The sequence below is a fragment of the Hordeum vulgare genome, chromosome 6H, assembly GCF_904849725.1.
Source record: "Hordeum vulgare subsp. vulgare chromosome 6H, MorexV3_pseudomolecules_assembly, whole genome shotgun sequence".
Taxonomy (NCBI): Eukaryota; Viridiplantae; Streptophyta; class Magnoliopsida; order Poales; family Poaceae; genus Hordeum; species Hordeum vulgare.
Genome location: NC_058523.1, coordinates 529,572,515 through 529,593,506, shown reverse-complemented (window position 1 = coordinate 529,593,506; position 20,992 = coordinate 529,572,515). Strand labels below are relative to the sequence as shown.

Here is a 20,992-nt window from a genome sequence, read left to right as displayed (position 1 = left end):
GAAACTCTTTCCACCTTGTGTTTTTTCCTTCTCAAACCTTATGGGCCTAAGTGGGAACTTATTCCAGCCCACTAGGGGCTGGTTTATCTCTTCCCATAGCCCATGAGACCCCTTGGGGCGTGACACCCCTCCCGATGGTCCCCGGCACCCCTCCCGGCACTCCCGGTACACTACCGATGAGCCCGAAACTTTTCCGGTAATGCACGAAAACCTTCCGGTAACCAAATGAGGTCATCCTATATATCAATCTTCGTTTCCGGACCATTCCGGAAACCCTCGTGACGTCCGTGATCTCATCCGGGACTCCGAACAACATTCGGTAACCAACCATATAACTCAAATACGCATAAAACAACGTCGAACCTTAAGTGTGCAGACCCTGCGGGTTCGAGAACTATGTAGACATGACCCGAGAGACTCCTCGGTCAATATCCAATAGCGGGACCTGGATGCCCATATTGGATCCTACATATTCTACGAAGATCTTATCGTTTGAACCTCAGTGCCAAGGATTCATATAATCCCGTACGTCATTCCCTTTGTCCTTCGGTATGTTACTTGCCCGAGGTTCGATCGTCAGTATCCGCATACCTATTTCAATCTCGTTTATCGGCAAGTCTCTTTACTCGTTCCGTAATACAAGATCCCGCAACTTACACTAAGTCACATTGCTTGCAAGGCTTGTGTGTGATGTTGTATTACCGAGTGGGCCCCGAGATACCTCTCCGTCACACGGAGTGACAAATCCCAGTCTTGATCCATACTAACTCAACTAACACCTTCGGAGATACCTGTAGAGCATCTTTATAGTCACCCAGTTACGTTGCGACGTTTGATACACACAAAGCATTCCTCCGGTGTCAGTGAGTTATATGATCTCATGGTCATAGGAATAAATACTTGACACGCAGAAAACATTAGCAACAAGATGACACGATCAACATGCTACGTCTATTAGTTTGGGTCTAGTCCATCACATGATTCTCCTAATGATGTGATCCCGTTATCAAGTGACAACACTTGCCTATGGCCAGGAAACCTTGACCATCTTTGATCAACGAGCCAGTCAACTAGAGGCTTACTAGGGACAGTGTTTTGTCTATGTATCCACACAAGTATTGTGTTTCCAATCAATACAACTATAGCATGGATAATAAACGATTATCATGAACAAAGAAATATAATAATAACTAATTTATTATTGCCTCTAGGGCATATTTCCAACAATTGCCCGCCAGCACGTACGAAGCAAAGAAGCTTGTCTGCCCTCTAGGATTAGACGTGCAGAAGATACATGCATGCCCTAATGACTGCATCCTCTACCGCGGTGAGAAGTACGAGAATACGGATAAATGTCCGGTATGCACTGCATTGCGGTATAAGATCAGAAAACATGACCCCCTGGTGATATTGAGGGCGAGCCACCCAGGAAGAGGTTTCCTGCCAAGGTGATGTGGTATGCTCCTATAATATCACGGTTGAAACGTCTGTTCAGAAATAAAGATCATGCGAAGTTGTTGCGATGGCACATGGAAGATCGTATGAAAGACGATAAGTTGAGGCACACCGTTGATGGTCGGAAGTGGGGAAAAATCGAGAGAGAGTTCCCGAGATTTGCAGCTGACGCAAGGAACTTATGGTTAGGTCTGAGTACAGATGACATGAATCCTTTTGGGGAGCAGAGTTGCAGTCACAGCACCTGGCCCGTTACTCTAAGTGTCTACAACCTTCCTCCTTGGTTGTGCATGAAGCGGAAGTTCATTATGATGCCAGTGTTTATCCAAGGTCCAAAGAAACCCGGCAACGATATTGATGTGTACCTAAGGCCATTAGTTGATGAACTTTTACAGCTGTGGGCCGAACCAGGTGTACGTGTGTGGGACGAGCACAAACAAGAGGAATTTGACCTTCGAGCGTTTCTTTTCGTAACCATCAATGATTGGCCTGCTCTTAGTAACATTTCAGGACAGTCAAACAAGGGATACAATGCATGCATGCACTGTTCGGATCAGACAGAAAGTATATATCTGGACAAATGTAGGAAGAATGTGTACCCGTACAATCGTCGTTTTCTTCCGCCCAAGCATCCCTTAAAGAAAAAAGGCAAGCATTTCAATGGCAAGGCAGAACCCCGGGGGAAGCCTGTCATCCGTACTTGCTGAAGTATTTCATATGGTCAAAGATTTAAAAGTAATCTTTGGAAAGGGTCCTGGTAGCCAACCTGTTCCTAACGGCCCTAATAAGCGCGTACCCATGTGGAAGAAGAAATCTATATTTTTGGAGCTACCCTACTGGGAAGTCCATGAGGTCCGCTCGGCAATCGATGTGATGCACCTGACGAAGAATCTCTGCGTGAATATTCTAGGCTTCCTGGGCTTGTATGGGAAGTCAAAAGTTACACCGGAAGCACGGGAGGACCAGGAACGTCATAAAGGAAGAGATGGCATGCATCCAGGGCAGTTTCAAGGGCGTGCCAGCTACGCTCTTACTAAGGAAGAGAAGGAAATCTTCTTTGAAGTCCTTTTCAGTATCAAGGTCCCGACTGGCTTCTCGTCGAATATAAAGGGAATCGTAAATATGAAAGACAAAAAATTCCAAAACCTAAAGTCTCATGACTGCCACGTGCTTATGACGCAATTGCTTCCGGTTGCATTGAGGGGAATTCTACCAGAAAATGTTCGCCTGGCAATTGTGAAGGTATGTGCATTCCTCAATGCAATTTCTCAGAAGGTAATCGATCGAGAAAGTCTATCAGGGTTACAGATTGATGTGGTCCAATGTCTGGTCAGCTTTGAGTTGTTGTTCCCGCCATCCTTCTTCAATATAATGACACACCTCCTAGTTCACCTAGTCGAAGAGATTAGAATTCTCGGTCCTGTGTTTCTACACAATATGTTCCCCTTCGAGAGGTTCATGAGAGTCTTAAAGAAATATGTTCGTAACCGTGCTAGGCCAGAAGGAAGCATCTCCAAGGGCTATGGAACAGAGGAGGTCATTAAGTTTTGTGTGGACTTTCTTCCTGACCTTAAGCCGATTGGTGTTCCTGAATCTCGGTATGAGGGTAGGCTGACAGGAAAAGGCACACTAGGAAGGAAAGCAAAAGTATGTATGGACGGGCATTCTTTCTCTCAAGCACACTACACAGTTCTACACAATTCTACCATGGTGGCTCCGTATATCGTGAGACACAAGAATATTCTTCGCTCCGAAAACTCGGGGAAGGCTGACTCTTGGATTAAAGGGGAACACGAGAAGACTTTCGGCAGTTGGTTGCAGACACATCTCATGAATGACGACACCGTTGGAGATGAGCTGTACTATTTGGCCAGGCCACCATCTTCGACTATATGTACTTTCCAAGGGTATGAGATAAATGGGAATACATTTTACACGGTTGCCCAAGATAAAAAGAGCACCAACCAAAATAGTGGTGTCCGCTTTGATGCAACAGACGAGAATGGGCACTGTTTGGAAACATATTACGGGTACATAGAGGAGACATGGGAACTTGACTATGGACCTACTTTTAAGATCCCTTTGTTTCGGTGCAAATGGGTGAAGCTGACAGGAGGCGGGGTAGTTGTAGACCAAAAGTACGGCATGACAACAGTGGATCTCAACAATCTTGCGTACACGGACGAACCATTTGTCCTAGCCAATGATGTCGCTCAGGTTTTCTATGTGAAGGACATGTCTACAAAAACGAGAAAAAGAAATCAGCAAAAGAAGATATCGTCCGATGAGCCAAAACGCCACATAGTTCTTTCAAGGAAAAGAAACATCGTGGGAGTAGATGACAAGACACAAATGTCAGAAGATTATAATAAGTTTCATGAAATTCCGCCCTTCAATCTGAAAACTGACCCAAGCATCCTACTGAATGATGAAGATTCTCCATGGCTACGACCCAGAAGAAAACAGAAATAATAGATAGGAATATTGGTGCAATAATGTAATAATGTATTAAACCTTTTATGTAATGCATGTATGGAATGTACTAAATTTCAAACACTTTTCATTTACATAGTATCCATGTAAGAGATGAGTTCTCTTTCGAAACCCTGATACTTCGAGAGAGATTGTCCGTTTTGTATACGAAGTGCATCCAGTTTTTGTCGTAGCCCTCTCAACTTTTTAACACATGCTATGTGGGTGAAATGATGATAGCATGCTAACTTTCAACATTTTCAGAGTTCATTTGTAGTGCTTTTCAATTTCAGGGTCAAATTGGCGATTCATCTCTATTATGAAATTAAATATATCAAAAAAACATTGCAGAACATATGACCAAATTAATACAAGTTTATCATCACAATAAAGTCAAAGAACAGTATTGATCAAATGTTATTATTGCAAAAAATAAATACATAAAGTTCTCTCATAAAACAACATACAACTATGTAAAACATTTAAATGCAACAACAAACGCGATCAAAAGCGCAACTAAGGTAACATTTGACCCAACAGCATAATGATACCAAGCCTCTTTATCAATGGCATATTTTCTAATATTCTTAATCTTCAAGCGCATTTCATCCATCTTCAAGCGCATTGCATCCATCTTAAACCGCATCGCATCGATCTTCATCTTGCGATCATCGATGACATCGGCGACATGCAACTCCAGTTCCATATTCTTATCCTCAATTATTTTCAATTTTTTCTTCAAGTATTTGTTTTCTTTTTCAACCAAATTTAACTTCTCGACAAGAATTTTTATGTGGGTTGGAATTTCCGGTTCACATACCTCCTAGATTAAAAAAATATATGTCATGTTGGTCGTCATAATTGGCATAAACACTAAATAAAACAAATAGTTATAAAAGATAATATATACCACATCCGAATCATAGACAGGACGAGGGCCGACGGAGGCGCATACCAAAACCATCACACTATATAATAACAAAAAATAATGAAAGTTAGTAATTTATACAAGTATGTATCTACATCATACAAGTAAGATTTTTTTCTTTTAAAAAGAAGATAAGAACAAGAGGCTCACCACGGTGGTGCTCGCGACGAGATCGGCACGGGGCGATCGACAATGGTGAGGACGGGCACGGGACGACACCCTACGCATGTGCAGACTCTAAGAAGTTAATTTGAGCATTTGAAATGAGCTACACTAGCAGTGACAAATGAAAGGATGAAGTAGCTAACCTTTTAAAACACTTGTGCAGTTGGTGCACGGCCAAACCTAGACAAATATTAAGGAAAATGGTGCTTGGAGAGGAGAAAGCTTAAGTAGAGTGGCTCGGGCATTTCATCGAACACGTCATGTGCATGAACTAGAGTGGCAAGAGCATGGCATGGACAACTTCAACAACCAAAAAACACGGGATATGGTGGGCAGGGGCGAGGGTTTATACAGGCAACACTTTAGTCCCAGTTCTTGCCACGCCCCGGGACTAAAGGCCCCTGCTTCCCGCCTTTTGGTCTGCCGAAAAAGGGCCTTTAGTCCCGGGTCGTGGCTCCACCCGGGACTAAAGGCCCCTGCTTCCCGCCTTTTGGTCTGCCGAAAAAGGGCCTTTAGTCCCGGGTCGTGGCACCACCCGGGACTAAAGGGGTCTTTAGTCCCGGATCGAGCCCCGAACCGGGACTAAAGATCCACATGTATAAGCGGGAGTTAGAAAATTTCGAACCCAAATCGTCCATTTCTCTTCTTCTTCCTCTCGTTCTCCTGCCCGGCGCGGCACAGCGACGACCTGGACGGCGCCGTCAGGCTACCCGCCGTCCTGCTCGCCGCCGCCTGCCGTCCTCCTCGCCGTCGTCGTCGTCGTCCTGCTCGCCGCTGTCGTCCTCCTCGCCGCGCGCCGCCCTCCTCGCCGCGCGCCGCCCTCCTCCTCGCCGCGCGCCGTCGACACCTCCGGCCGGTAAGCCCCCCGCCCCCTCCTCCCCAACACTCCGGTCGGTAGAAGAAAAGAAGAAAAAGGAGAAGAAAACGAGAAAAAGGAGAAGAAAGTAAGAAAAAGGAGAAGAAAGGAAGAAAAAGGAGAAGAAAGGAAGAAAAAGGGAAGGAGAAGAAAAGAAGAAAAAGGATAAGAAACGAAGAAAAAGGAGAAGAAAAGAAGAAAAAGGGAAGAAAGGAAGAAAAAGGGAAGACAGGAAGAAAAAGGAGAAGAAAGGAAGAAAAAGGGAAGAAAAGAAGAAAATTATTTTTTTTGTCATTTAATTCCTATTGTTATTAGGTTTGTGCTAGATTATTAGGGTTAGTAATATGTAGAATTAGGAAAAAGGAAAATAAGAAGAGGAGGAGAAGAAAAGAAGAAAAAGAAGAATAAGAAGACGAGGAGAGGAGAAGAAGAGGAAAAATAGAAGAAGAGGAGAAGTAGAAGAAGAGAAAAAATTAGAAGAGGAGGAGAAAGGAAGAAAAAGGAGAAGAAAAGAAGAAAAAGGAGAAGAAAGGAAGAAAAAGGAGAAGAAAGGAAGAAAAAGGGAAGGAGAAGAAAAGAAGAAAAAGGAGAAGAAAAGAAGAAAAAGGAGAAGAAAAGAAGAAAAAGGGAAGAAAGGAAGAAGAAGGAGAAGAAAGGAAGAAAAAGGGAAGAAAAGAAGAAAAAGATTTTTTTGTCATTTAATTCCTATTGTTATTAGGTTTGTGCTATATTATTAGGGTTAGTAATATGTAGAATTAGGAAAAACGAAAATAAGAAGAGGAGGAGAAGAAAAGAAGAAAAAGGAGAATAAGAAGAGGAGGAGAGGAGAAGAAGAGGAAAAATAGAAGAAGAGGAGAAGTAGAAGAAGAGAAGAGGATAAGTAGTAGAAGAAGAGGAGAACTAGAAGTAGAAGAAGAAGTAGAAGAAGAGGAGAAATAGAAGAAGAGGAAAAATTAGTTTAGGGTTACAAGAAGAAGAAATATATTTTTTGTCATTTAATTTTTCTATTGTATAATTTATATGCTTAAGTGTTAGTGTTTCTTAGATTATTGCTTAATTTTGCTATTATATATGCTTAAGTGTTAATAGTTTAATTTTTCTATTGTATATGCTTAAGTGTTAATAGTTTATTTTTAGCAAGAAAATTAATAGAACTAGTTTAATTTTGCTATTGTATATGCTTAAGTGTCCAGGACTGGGCTCCGCCCGGCTGGTATTTTAGAGTTTAGGTTCTAGCCAAGACCCGGGACTAAAGGTCCTCCTATATAAAACGACACTTCGAAGTTTCCAACCCCTCTTATATAGTTTGTTAGTTTATTAGTTAATCAAATGTCCGTTTTTTGCAGAACTATGGATCCACATATCAGGAACCTCGAAGAGGAAGAACTTCTCGAAGATATAATCAAAGACGGCCCCGACGTTGAACCAGCTGTATCTCCGTTGTCATATCTAAACGCCTCCGGATATGGAATGGAGGTCGAGCGACACGAAGATGAAGCCGATGGGGCAGGAGATAGGTCCAATGATGGAGAAGGTGATAGCTCCACTGATGGAGAATCCGGTGGAGAAGCCGTTGAAGAAATAATAAAGTCCGGCGAGGTATACATATGAAGTTCGACAATCACTTGTAATATGTGAAAAATATTGGAGATAGCTCTATATTGTATACATATATATTCATTTGACGAATGTTTCTCCCTCTTAGGCCTCCACATCGAGCAAAGCTACGAAACAAGGCCCGACTAGAAAGTTGGATGCACGGACGCATTACACCTTTGAGGTGATATTGCCTACGGGCGAACCCAAGCTTCCTAAGAATGCTGCTGACACATTCAAGAAGCAATGCGGAGTTCTCGTCAGGGATCACGTCCCGATCAGCGTTCGGGAGTGGAACAAGCGCAAAGGGGCAGCCGATAGTGACTATGTCGCCGAAAGGTACAAAGATAATCTTTGGAATGATCTCATGTCACATTTCAACCTGCCAGAATGTGAGAATGAAGACGCCGCAGACAAACTGAGGGCCAAAGTCAAGCAGTGGACTCTAAAGAAGATGGTCGAACTGTTCCGTAGCTGGAAGAAAAAGCTATGGAAAAACTATCTGAAGACAAAGAAAGTGCCAGTATTCGAGGGGTATATAGCCAAGCAGGCGAATCACTGGAAGGCATTTCAAGAGTACAAGGAGTCAGAAGATGCCCAGGCATTATCAGAAAAGAACAAGATAAATGCGGACAAGAAGAAATATCACCACAAGCTGGGGCCAGGGGGCTATGAGACTGCCATCCCAAAGTGGGATAAGAAAGAGCAAGATCTGCTAGATAAAGGCATCGTACGTGAACCACTCCGTGATGAGTGGGAATTGAGAGCAAGAAATTGGTTCCTTGCGCATGATGGGTCGTACGACGAAAAAACAGGGGACCTCATCTGCAGTGACGGTCTTAGGATACCCAGGGAGAATTGGAAAAGGATAGTGAAAGAAATTAAGGAGGGAAAAAGAAAGTTCACTGCAGATAGAGAGAAAGATTTGCTCACACTGGTCCTCGGCAATGACGAACATGGAGGACAAACGCGAGGCTTCGGTCCTTATTACCCGTGGTGGCTTGGGTTTGCCAGAGACCAAGACACTTACAGAAGCCGAGAGAGAGCAAAGAAGCGGGAGCAGGATGAGGAGAATGACAAGTTCAACCAGTTGCTTGCCAGGATTAACGAGCAACAGAAGCAGATTGATGAGCTTAGAGGAGTAGTGCGCCAGGAAGATCCTGCACTTGATATTACCGGCGCCCCATCTAAGCGGAAAAGCAGCATGGCTGAATCTGAGGCCCTGCCCGACGATGCACGAAGAATGATAGAGGGCGGTCCCGGCTACCCCGTGGATGGAATCAAGGAGTCAACATCATGCGAACTCCATCAGAAATTCAAGAACATATCCATGAAGGTGGCCGTCGGACAAGCTTTACCTTCTGGCCCTGATGCACGCTGGCGTGGTCGTGAGCTTCCAGCTGGCATTGCTAAAGTCGGGGTGGATGAAATCCTGACGGGGTTTCATGATATGGAGCTCGACATAGCTGGACCCGAAGATGAGAGGACACTCGGAGAAGTACTGGGTGCAGTCATCCTATGGGACAAGAACTACATCAAGCTTCCAGGCTCGGCCCCAAGGACAACACCGCCTCCGAGTCGTCGCAGGTCACCTACACCTCCATTACCTCCAAGCCCTCCACATGACGTCGGCCAGCACAACACGAGTCCATCTCGATCACCGCCGCCGGACTTGGGTCGTCCGTCTCCGCCGCCGCCCGCTCCGGATACTAAGCGGGAGCGTGCCACCAAGAATGCTCCGCCGACGATTCCTAAGCCACGGAGCCCCCCAAAGCGCAAACGGTCGCCCCTCCTAAGGTACGTCATGCTAATCTTCCTATCAGACCTTATGATCGTACCCCCGAGGAAAACGCCAGGATAGCAAAGGAACATCATGATGAGCAGATGAAAAAGAAGGAACCCGAGCCCCGCCCGGAATACACCGAGAAGCAAATAGCATTTGCAAAATACTTCACGACCCTTCCATCACAGTATGACTTACACCATAAGCCTGATGACTATACACGCACATTGCAGAAGGAAGTGAAAAAGAGAAGATCACCTCCAAGCCCTCCACATGATGCCGGCCAGCACAACACGAGTCCATCTCGATCACCGCCGCCGGACTTGGGTCGTCCGTCTCTGCCGCCGCCCGCTCCGGATACTAAGCGGGAGCGTGCGACCAAGAACGCTCCGCCGACGATTCCTAAGCCACGGAGCCCCCCAAAGCGCAAACGGTCGCCCCTCCCAAAGGTACGTCATGCTAATCTTCCTATCAGACCTTATGATCGTACCCCCGAGGAAAACGCCAGCATAGCAAATAAACATCATGATGCGCAGATGAAAAAGAAGGAACCCGAGCCCCGCCCGGAATACACCGAGAAGCAAATAACATTTGCAAAATACTTCACGACCCTTCCATCACAGTATGACTTACACCATAAGCCTGATGACTATACACGCACATTGCAGAAGGAAGTGAAAAAGAGCAGATCACGTGCAAGTGCAAGTGGGAGCAAATCAAGTTCAACTACATGCAAGAAAAAATCAGACGTTCCTCAGCTTGGACAACAGGCCAAACAGTCGATCCCACCCCTCAAGGTGTTAACCGAGAATGTTCCCCCTCTGGTGCAGGGGCAGGATTTTGAATTAGCAAAGAAGTGGGCGGCTGAATGGGGTGTCTCGGTTGAAGATGTTCTGGCTTCCCAAGACGACAGGTTACCTAAGGCTGTGGTAGCCCCTAAGCCACAGTTTATCATGGGAGAGCCTTTGGTCAGCAAGATGATCTCCCAACAAATATGCGTTACTTGCATCAATGGTACTTAAGTGAATCAAAGAATGGGAGAACGATGATCGTGGTGAGTGTCCCACGGGAGTACTACGGCCGCCCCGAAGAAATCTATATCGACTTTGATGAACTCCTCAAGATGTACAATGGCGACACCCTCGACAAATCGCTTATGAGTTGCTATTGTCTGTAAGTTTTTCAATTCGTTGTCTACATATAACTTGTTTAGTTATTTCAATTCATTGTCTATATATAACTTGTACTCTATTATGCAGAATGAAGATTCTGGATTGTAAAAGTAAGAACAACCTAAATATTGGGTTTATTGACCCAGATAAAATACATATAACGACGCTAACTGATTATCCCAAGGAGACGGAGGAAAACCTTCTAAGGTTTCTAACAGATCAAAATTTCTGTGACCACATACTGTTTCCATACAACTTCAGGTGAGGGTCTTTACTCTGTTGTGTCCATTCACTTATAAGTGTAACTGATAAGTTACTGACACACACACACACACATATATATATATACATGTGCAGCTTCCATTGGATTCTGTTGCACATTCAAATTGATAAGGGAAGAGTTGATGCCTTCGACCCATTATCGAGACCCTTGGAACAGTTCCAAAGCCTGCAGGACATGCTCCAAGGGTAATTTAAATCATTCTTGCGCTCGATCGGTCTCTTTCGATGATTTTCTGATATATCAATTAATGAAAAACTTAGCAAATCATTATCCTTGTCGGGCAGGGTTTGGAAGCGGTTCAAGTGCGTGACTCCCGGTAACTTTCCTGAGAAGCTGACCTTTAGAGCGGCTCAGGTAAGTAGTAGTATGATATACTTCTATTTTCAATACATTTATGATGCTAGATTATTATTCTGATTATATATATTCTATTCTCGTAATGTGCGACCAGCAGCCACGGGGAACGCATCTATGCGGATACTATGTTTGCGAGACCATTCGCACGTTTACCTCTGAGAACAAGGATCACAGATTCGACGTAAGCAATGAACATTCACACCTCTATTTTTACCCGTCATTCTTTGTTATCATGATTGATATTCATATTCATCTCCTCTTCTTATATAGCACACGGCCATGACGACGAAGGTCCTACCAGAGCAACGTGCGATTGCTATTGCAATGGAGCTTGCGGGATTTCTGAGGATGGAAGCTATAGATGACAAAGGACGATTTAGTGTAGCTAGGGGCCATTACTGATGTTCGTCCATGTAATCGAATAGACGGGCTCTAGTCCCGATAATTCAGATCTTCATATAATTGTATATATATATGCTCGCTTGTAAGATAAGTTAACCTTATATATATATATGCATAATTATTTCTATTTAAATTATATGAAAACTAATTCCCGAACACCAAACGAGGCATCACGTTAATCTTCCGAACACCTAAACCCTAAAACCCTAAAACCCAAAAATAATTTCATTAAAAAAAAACGAAAAATAAGTAAAATCTGAAACTCTTTAGTCCCGGCCCGTGTAACGAACCGGGACTAAAGGTCCTGCCTCTGGGGCGCTACGAGGCGCCCACGTGGAGCACCTTTAGTCCCGGCTTGTAACAGGGCCGGGACTAAAGGTTAGGCCTTTAGTCCCGCCCCTTTAGTCCCGGTTGGTGAACCGGGACTAAAGCCCCTTACGGGACGGGGCTAAAGGCCCCGTCCCCACTAGTGATAGTGTGGAGGAATATACCATGCGCTTGGGGGTAGTAGGTCTCGTTACCAAGACCTGATCTCTCAAGCATTCGTTTCATGAAGTGGACAGTGTTTTTAGTAGAGTTGGGAAATAATCGGATGTGCTCGAGGAAAGTGGCCATGGAGACACGGTAGTTGCTAGGCCGGAAGCAAGCATAATCGACAAGGTATACAACATGAGGACGGTGGATAAGGTAAGTCAAGAATGTGATAAATGATAAGAGTGTTGCCATGAAGAGGTGTACTAGTCGGAGGGTATGGAGCGAGGCAAGAATCTTATTAGGGACGAACATTTGTGTAGCTTTGAGTATGTCTCTGGCCATGAGTGGCACCATGATTACGGTGAGAAAGTTCTTCATGATGAAATGAGAGAGGTGTCTTAGGTGCCTAAGATTAGGTGATAAAATCATGTTGTTTCTTGAAGACTTATAGCCCTATCTTGTGCTGGTTTATGCTCAGAAAAGGAGGACGCGGAGGAGGGGAAGCCTAGCATGGGCTTTAAGCACCATTTGAGGTCACTCCAAGTATTTTGGGTAGTTTGATTGCACTCACATGCATGTCATGTGTTTTTTATTCTCAAGATTAGTATGTCACATGTTAGTTAGTTACCATGTTACGATTAAATCATATATGCATGAAGAAATAGTGTTATAGCACGATCGTTCGATTAGCTAGCCGGTAATATCCAGTTCCAAAATGTGAAATCAAGAGGATAAAACACGCAGTTATTGCTGCATATATTAAGCTAAATAATATACTTCACGATACAATATGTCACTTTGCATACATTATTTTCCACACACACACACAAAACCGTTGGATGAATCTTAATATATATATATATATATAAAATAATAAAACGGCTATTGCTTCCGTCGGAAAACCCACCGCGATATTTTTATAAAAAAGCACCTGTAATTTTTGTTATTCAACCCACGCTCCATCATTTATCTGCAACGCAAAAGGAAAAAACGATTCGCTGAAAAAATTATACCCGTACGCATCGCCTCCTCCCGTCGACTCTGGGCCACCCTGGCCTGTGCCCAGGCCGCCGCCGCGGCCGACCTCAACCGCCACCGCTGCCGATCTCAACCCACCCGCCTCCACGGCCGTACCTCTCCCCGCTCACTGCCCCTGTTGCGGCGCTCGAGCGCATCGCGTCGACCCTGGTTCACCCTGGCCTGTGCCCAGGCCGCTGCCACACCACTCGCCGCCGCGGCCGACCTCAACCACCACTGTTGTCGATCTCAACCCACCCGTCTCCGCGGCCGTACCTCTGCCCGCTTGCTGCCCCCGTTTCGACGCTCGAGCACAGCTTCTGGATCAAATCAACGCGACAGCTACAGTGACTCGGGATGATGCGTGTGCTCGATGCAGAACGACGGCGACGCGCGAATAAGGCACGGCGGAGCGAAGTACTTGCAGGTTGAGGCGGGCCTCCATGGCTCACACGGGGAACTCCGAAGTTATGGCGCGGCAACGACGACTCCTTATGGCCAGATAGAGATGCCTAACCCTTGCTCCCCTCATCCGGCAGGAACTCATCATCTGGTGAGATCCCCTCCCCATGCCTCCAACCGTGTGCCAAGCACCGGCAAGAAATTTTGTTTTGTGGGGATTTGTTTGCTGATGAATGAATGTATTGAATCACTACAAGGAATATGCTAATACACGACGCCATTTTTTCGTCGCTACATCGTCACGGTTTTCAATTTACGACGATCTCACGACGAAATACCAAGCGTCGAAAACGGAGCGTCAGAAATGAACTGCAGCGATGTTTTGATCAAAATCATCGTAACTTTTACGACGATTCCTGGGTTGTCGTAACCTTTACGACAATCCTAAATCGTCGTTGGCAATCAAACTCAGTCCTACGTGGCAAAATTACGACGAAATCAAAACGTCAGGGTTGAAATCAGCCCAACCCATTTCAATTGATCACATGGGCTGGTTTTATTTTTTTGGACTTTTCTTATTGGGCTTCTTTTTGGGCCTTGGCCTATTTACAGCCATTTTAGTAAAAAAAATCGAATTTTTTTTATCATTCTAATTTGGGCCCTGACCTTTTCATGCCCAAATACATTTGATCCAGTTTCAGTTTTGACCTTTTTTCATTTTTAAATTCAGCAACTTTTTGTTTCAAAACTTGGTTTCATTTCTATTTGTTGGGTCTTTTCAACCAAATTATTATTCCAATATTAAATCCAACACTATTTCATATTCAAATCAAGAAAACTCCAAGTTGAATTAAAATCATCCATCATATAACATCACATAATACATCTCCCAGGTTTGCACAATCAAAATACACACTTTTTACACCAACACCAGCATGGCTGATAAACTAGTAAACTAACACTACTACAAACAAAGTTTCACTTGCTTCCAGCATAAGGCTAGAAGCAAATCAAAAGGAGCACTTGCTTCTATGGTTCGGTTGGTTGTAGTCGCGTCCAGACATGGAAGGATGTTGCTGATAGCAGTCTTTGCGATGGTCTGCTCATTCGTCCATTGCGTGGCATGTATCCTTTGAAGCACTGCAACAACAACAAAAAGCTTTTGGACTTACAGAAGCAACTTGGTTAAGTTTTTTGCGGACATTCTACAGCAGATCGGACAGGGTACCTTCCCACTTGTTGAATTCCAGCTCTTTTTTGTTCGGAATCTTGTCAGCAATCTGAAATAAATAGATAACACCATTACAATATTTATCAATGGAGGAGCAGGTAACTCTCGCTCACACCACAAGCACAGGTTATAGTCTCCGATGATGCCAGCCTGATTTGCTTTGGATAAGCAAAGATAAGGATTCATGCTCCACAACGAAATGGCCAGAAATAGAATGAATGTACAAGTATTTGAATAGCAGAAGAACGAGATGAAACAGACTGCATACAGTAAGTCAGTAATAACATACGGATCTGACTATAGGTGGGCTGATCCGGCTACTGAAGCAATTTCAGCGCTGGGTGGACTATTAGATTGCACATCTTCAAAGAAGATTCCATCTACCTTTAAGGAGTTAATTAAATTCGCACCAAGCAAGCCTGCACGCGAGACTTTGCAGGACAAACGGAAGCCAACAATGTTGCTAAGCAGGCTGGGATATTCATCTCTGGCCAGAAAAGCAACACACACACACACACCATGGAGGGGATGGGGGCAGGTGAGACAGACGGACATGTCAATTAAATAAACGTGTCAGCATCACTCCTTACTCAGGTGCACACATACATGTCAGTCAAATAAATTTGCATCTTAATAACACTGAGTGATGACGATATACACACTAAAAGAACTACAGTAAGCGAGTAAGGGAAAAAGACTTGGTATTTTTCTTTCGAATCTCATGGCAAGCTATACTAGACGCTAATGATCACTCGACTCCAAGAAATCCAACATCGGACTAATTGATCCACAGACAAGGGAGTCCGGTCCAATTTATTCTAAAATTATTAGTTCATTTATAACGTTCCGATGAGAATGAGAGCTGTAATCATCGCTAAATAAAAAGGTAAGGTTCAACTAAGCTTAGTGATGTCATATTTGCGAGACGAAACTGCTCTGTGTACTAGCATTAGATGGAAATCTACAGTATGCATACCATTGTTGTTTGCGAAAAAGGTAACAAAGAAAGAAGCAGGCTAGCTCTCCACCCCTAAATGCATTACACGAGCTGTGGGATATAAAAACCTGCTAGTAGTCATTCATCCACACCAGCAAGATTATTATTACATTTAAACATGAATGACAGATCATGGAGCTGGCTGGGAAATTCATCACCTAATAATCCTGAAAATCAGAAAAGATAAATCAAATCTGGTCCATTGTTTTTGTTTCAAGAGTTATGTGTTGGTTTTATAATTTGGAACTGCCAAAACCCACATCCTCTCCAAAGACATAAGAGCTGTCAAAATGGAACTCATCTTCAGTTCACTAGATTGTGTGCATAACTAAGTCAAATGGATTGGTGAGCTGGGAATGTTCAGATAAGCATATATAAGTCATTGCTTTCTCATACACTAGCTTACAAAATGATAAGCATATATAACTGAACGCATATATTTATTTTTTTCTCTAATTTTAAGAGCGTGTATTCTACTAGGAACACTAGCATACTGACATGGTGTACATTGAAAATTAATGTTAATAGCCGAACATATTATTTACAGTGAAAAGAAATGTCAAACATATACCTGCACCTATGAAACAGAAACACAGTACATAGGAAAAGCTCAGAGATTCAGTGCATAAATAACATGGACTTGGAAAAAGTTCAGAGATTCATAAATTGTAAGGACAACAAGCAAGCAAATCTGAGGACAGAACTTGGCTGCCTATGGGGGTGTACGCATAGTTCATGCTATATTCAGAAATTCAGTGTATGCAAGAGCACACATTTGAGATCAGAAATACATCCATTTGTGCTACAATGAAAGAAGAGTAGAAAAAGGAGAAATGTGAGGACATAACTTCCCTGTCGATGGGGTCTGCTAACTCATTGTAGGCTAGCGCGATGGAGGAGCGGCGAAAGAAGAGGGCGACGCCACTGCCGACGAGCACGGCGAGGGAGGTGGCGGCGGTTCTGGAGAAATTCGAAGTGACCACCACCCAGCGGATCTGCTCCATGGTCGTGCACTTGAGCATCAACCTGCACCACCACATATGCTGGTTCTGCTCCATGGCCGTGCACTTGAGCATCAACCTGCACCACCCAGCGGCACCACGGCCACCAACGCCGGCGGCTTCGATCTGGAGCAGCGGATGCACTTAATTAAAATTAGGAAGATCATATAGATTAAATTAGCACACCTCAGATTTCTTCAACAAGCATAATCACTCAAATGTTTTTATTATTATTCTTACACCTCAGTACATGAATACAAGTGGGTTAAGATTCTTGGGTAAAAGCAAATATAGGGAGACCAGACTATGCTAGGCTATACAACCATGCCACACCAAACTTAGACCAACACAAAAATATCTATTGGTCAACGAGGACAACATGACATATTTGAGACACACATTTGACCACCACATTCACGTGCACTATCTATATTAATAGTCAACTGACACACGGTTAGTCTATGTATGGGCTGCAACTACTGACCAATAGAAAGACTCCACAAAGGGCTACACGGTACAACAGGGATGGGCAGCCATACCAGCCAAGCGAGATGGATATCAGATATTAGAAGGAGAGGAAGCAGAGTAAGCACTGTCCAGGTTTCATCGTCTCCCCCTTGCTCCCAAATAGTCAGACCAGCATCTTATCTTCCTCCGAGTGTCTTCATCTCTCTATCTGCAATCAACAAAGATCCAAAAGAAATAAGTGAATCTGGTACCTGAGCAACCATCACTAGATCGAAAGGGGACAGACTGGAGCAAGAAAATTAGCCTACTTGAGGGAGTGAAATCTGAACGTAGGAGCAGCAAGAGTAGGACCAGCAAAGAGTACAAAAGAAGAAAGGAGAGTTCTTCTTCCTCTACCATTTCTTTAGTAATCACACAAAGAAGTCAACCGAGATGCACATACAAAAGCCCCTAGTCATTCATAGGTGCTTACAAATCACCGTAGGAACATCTAACTCTGTTCTTGGAAGCAACAGTATAAAAAAGACAGGGTAAACATCCTTCAATAAGGAAATAAAATAAAACGAATCAGGTTATTTATACAGCAACAATACACCAAGATTATGCACAGGGGTGAACGTTTTCAGTACACACACATGCACATGAGACTAAATTAATTTACTAAATCAGAAACTTGAGCGTCGGAAAATTTGGCAAAGGTAGGGAGACACCACTAATCTGCACATATGCTGGATCTACTCATGGCCGCGCACTTGATCTGGAGCAGCAGATGCACAGCCCCACCTAGGGTTTGACCTACAAGCCAAAAGAATACACACAAAGGGGTTAGAGAGTTTGGGACTGAAATCCATGGAGGAAAATGTCGATTGAATCTTAAACCTGAAGTAGTGAATGTCATAAAAGAAAAAGGAAGTTCAGAACATAGCCACCACGACTGGATCTTGCGGGCGCACTTGCCTTGTTGCCGAGGCTGAGCACGTCGCCGAGCGCGTAGAGCCGGAACTGGATGCGGTGGCCGTGGGAGTCCGGGACGGGGCCGCGCCAGCCGGGCTGCTTCCAGTCCTTGACCCCCTCCTGGAGGCCGCCTTCGTCGCCGGTGTTGGCGTTGCCGCCGGCGCCCGAGAACCCCTCGGGCAGCCCCTTCTCCTCAGGTGATTTGTTGGCCACCACCCAGTGCATCCACGGAACCCGCTCGTCCGCGTCGATGTCCTGCACCACCAGCGTCAGCGAGCGCGTGCCGCGGGGCACCCCGTACCACTCCAGCGGTGGCGAGATGTCCTTCTTGGCGCCTTGCCCCTCCAGCGTGTACTACCGCGGCAGCCTCCCGTCGTGCGCTGACACCGGCAGGCACACCAGCCTCAGGGTCTCCTGTGCCATCTCGGTCTGCCTGCCTCTCTCCCTCTGCTTGCCGCTACTGATTGTTGCTCGTGCGATGAGTTTGCTGGATTGTTCAAGGGAAGTGGGGATGGGGAGGAGGTGGCGGTGGCGAGGAGATGGGGACGAGGGAGGACTGGATCGGGAGGGGGGCGGGGACGGGGTGGAGGTGGCGGCGGCGAGGAGATGGGGACAAGGGAGGAAGGGTGCGATGGGGGGAGGGATGTGAGCTAGGGTTTGGGTTACGGGTAGGGTTATCTTTTTTTCTTTTCTATAGATACATGGATGGATGGATGTGAGATGGTGAGGTAGATGGATGGATGGATGGGTGCCATGTCATCAATCCGTGCGAAGAGTTCTGATTGGTTCGAAATATCAGTGATTTAAAATAGTTTTTAAGTACTAAAAATAAAGGAATTTTTTGAAGCATCTATCAAAAATATTTTGGAAAAGGGCATCACACAAATTTTCACTAGAGTTAGACCATATTTAATGGATGAGGACCAATTTGTATGCATTTCTCATCTTTCTAGCTATTTTTAACCATTTTTCGAGTGGAAAAAAAGTTTTTTTTTAAGAACCTAGCAAATATTTGTTGCAAAATTGGACTCCATCAATTTTCTAAAATACTAGTACATATTTAATATACAATTGACCAAATGGTTGGATGTCAAAAACTTTTATCCCCCTCTCGTGAAAAAAACAATTCTCCTCATTCAAGTGGAAGCGAGTTAAATTTGAACTACAGCTGCCACATAGTTTGCTATTTTTTTCAAAAAACATTTCTAGATATAATAATATCTATTTCTTCATAGATATTCTAAAATATTTGCAAAAATCAAGCCCTAGCTACGAACGGTCATACCCGCCGTGTTGACCGCATTTTGAAATGGCCATGAAAAACTCAAAACAAAATCAAAAAATAGAAAACTTTGCATTGTGTCATTATATGTGACAAATTATCAGGAAAAATAATAAACTTGTAATACGACAATTATTTTTAAAAAGTGTTCTTAGAAATGGGATATCATGTGTGAAGAGTAATGGCTTTCAAGCCAAATGATCAATCTTATGGCCACATTCATGACATAGTTTGTTGAAATGATATAATATTATGCACAAGGGTGCATATTGGAATGGCAAACAATGTTGATTAAAGAAGTTTTCATTTTCCTTGTATGTAAAAATCATTTTTCATTTTTCAAGTGTCCAAAATGAGTTTATTTGTGAAAGACCTACCATATATTTGTTTCAAAATTGGACCAAATCATTTTTCTAAAATACTAGGCCATATTTAATGTACAATTGACAAAATGGTTGGGTGTTAAAAGATTTTATGCACCTCTCGTGAAAAAGGCAAATTTATGTCGATTGAGCTGAAAGCGGGTTAAATTTAAACTGCAGCTGCATTATAGTTTGCTCTTTGTTTTTCCCAAAAATCATTTATGGGTAAATAAGTATCTATTTAATCATAAATACATGGTGTGGTGGCTTGACGTCGAGGTTTGGATGGTGTGGTGGCTTGACGTCGAGGTAAATAAGTATCTATTTTCATCATCTATAAAGCAATATATAATATAGTTGCTTCATAAAATGAAAATATTACCAAAAACAAAGATTGGATGATGAGCTCACATGGAAAGTTAGATGGGGTTAAAATTTTGTGGAGAGCTATGTTTTGGGCACATAGAATATGTGGAAAAAATTCAACTCATCAGGATATACCTATCTAGTACTTCCTTCACAAAGTTGTTAGCTGAACACAAACTTTGGAAATTTGCTGAGAAATATTTACTAGGAAAATTGTTCCGAAAGTTTTCATGAGGCAATGATTTGGATAAGAAAGAGTGCTAAAAAAATATGAGGATAATCAAAGAAATAGAAATAACACTTCCTTCACAAAGTGCTATTCTGAACAGAATAGGAAAATCAATATTGCTGAATTATTTTTGAACTATGGATGGAAGGGTTTTCACATATTTGACGAATATATGATCCAAAGTATTTATGAGAATTTTTAAAGAATTTTTGGATTGACAGAATAGTAGGTTGCTTCACAAACTAGGCGGGTTTAACACGTGACATAGAATGGACCCACCGGTGACATGTCAACATAGTTAGAACATGTTACGACATTTTTATAATCGTCGTAAAAGTTATGACGATCTCATCTTATGCGGTTACGACGTTTTTGACTCACATCGTCGTAATTTATATGTAGATTTGATCCCCTCAAACGGTTTACGACAATCTCGGATGAAATCGTCATAGATTTATGATGAATTCATCAACGACGTCTTAAAAAAGTCATGTATGAGCATATTTCTTGTAGTGAATGTAAGATTGTATTGTTGTAGAGACAGAGAATGGAACACCATTTTCAGTTTGTGAACTGACCCCACATTCTTCACTTCATGAGTGAAATAAGATAACAGTCCATTGATCAATTCACGTAGCCTTTTTATTTTGCTTTGTTTGTCCTGCTCAATTTCTCATCATGGTGGAATTAACAATGGACGGGTTGATTTCTCAACAAAATAGGATAGGACTGACTACATT

General features: G+C 43.4%; 1 pseudogene; it reads right to left on the bottom strand.

Moving 5' to 3' along the window:
- LOC123405765 overlaps nt 1-12,285 on the bottom strand; it is a 59,133-nt pseudogene extending 46,848 nt beyond the window's left edge.
- Nucleotides 12,286-20,992: the final 8,707 nt, after the last annotated feature.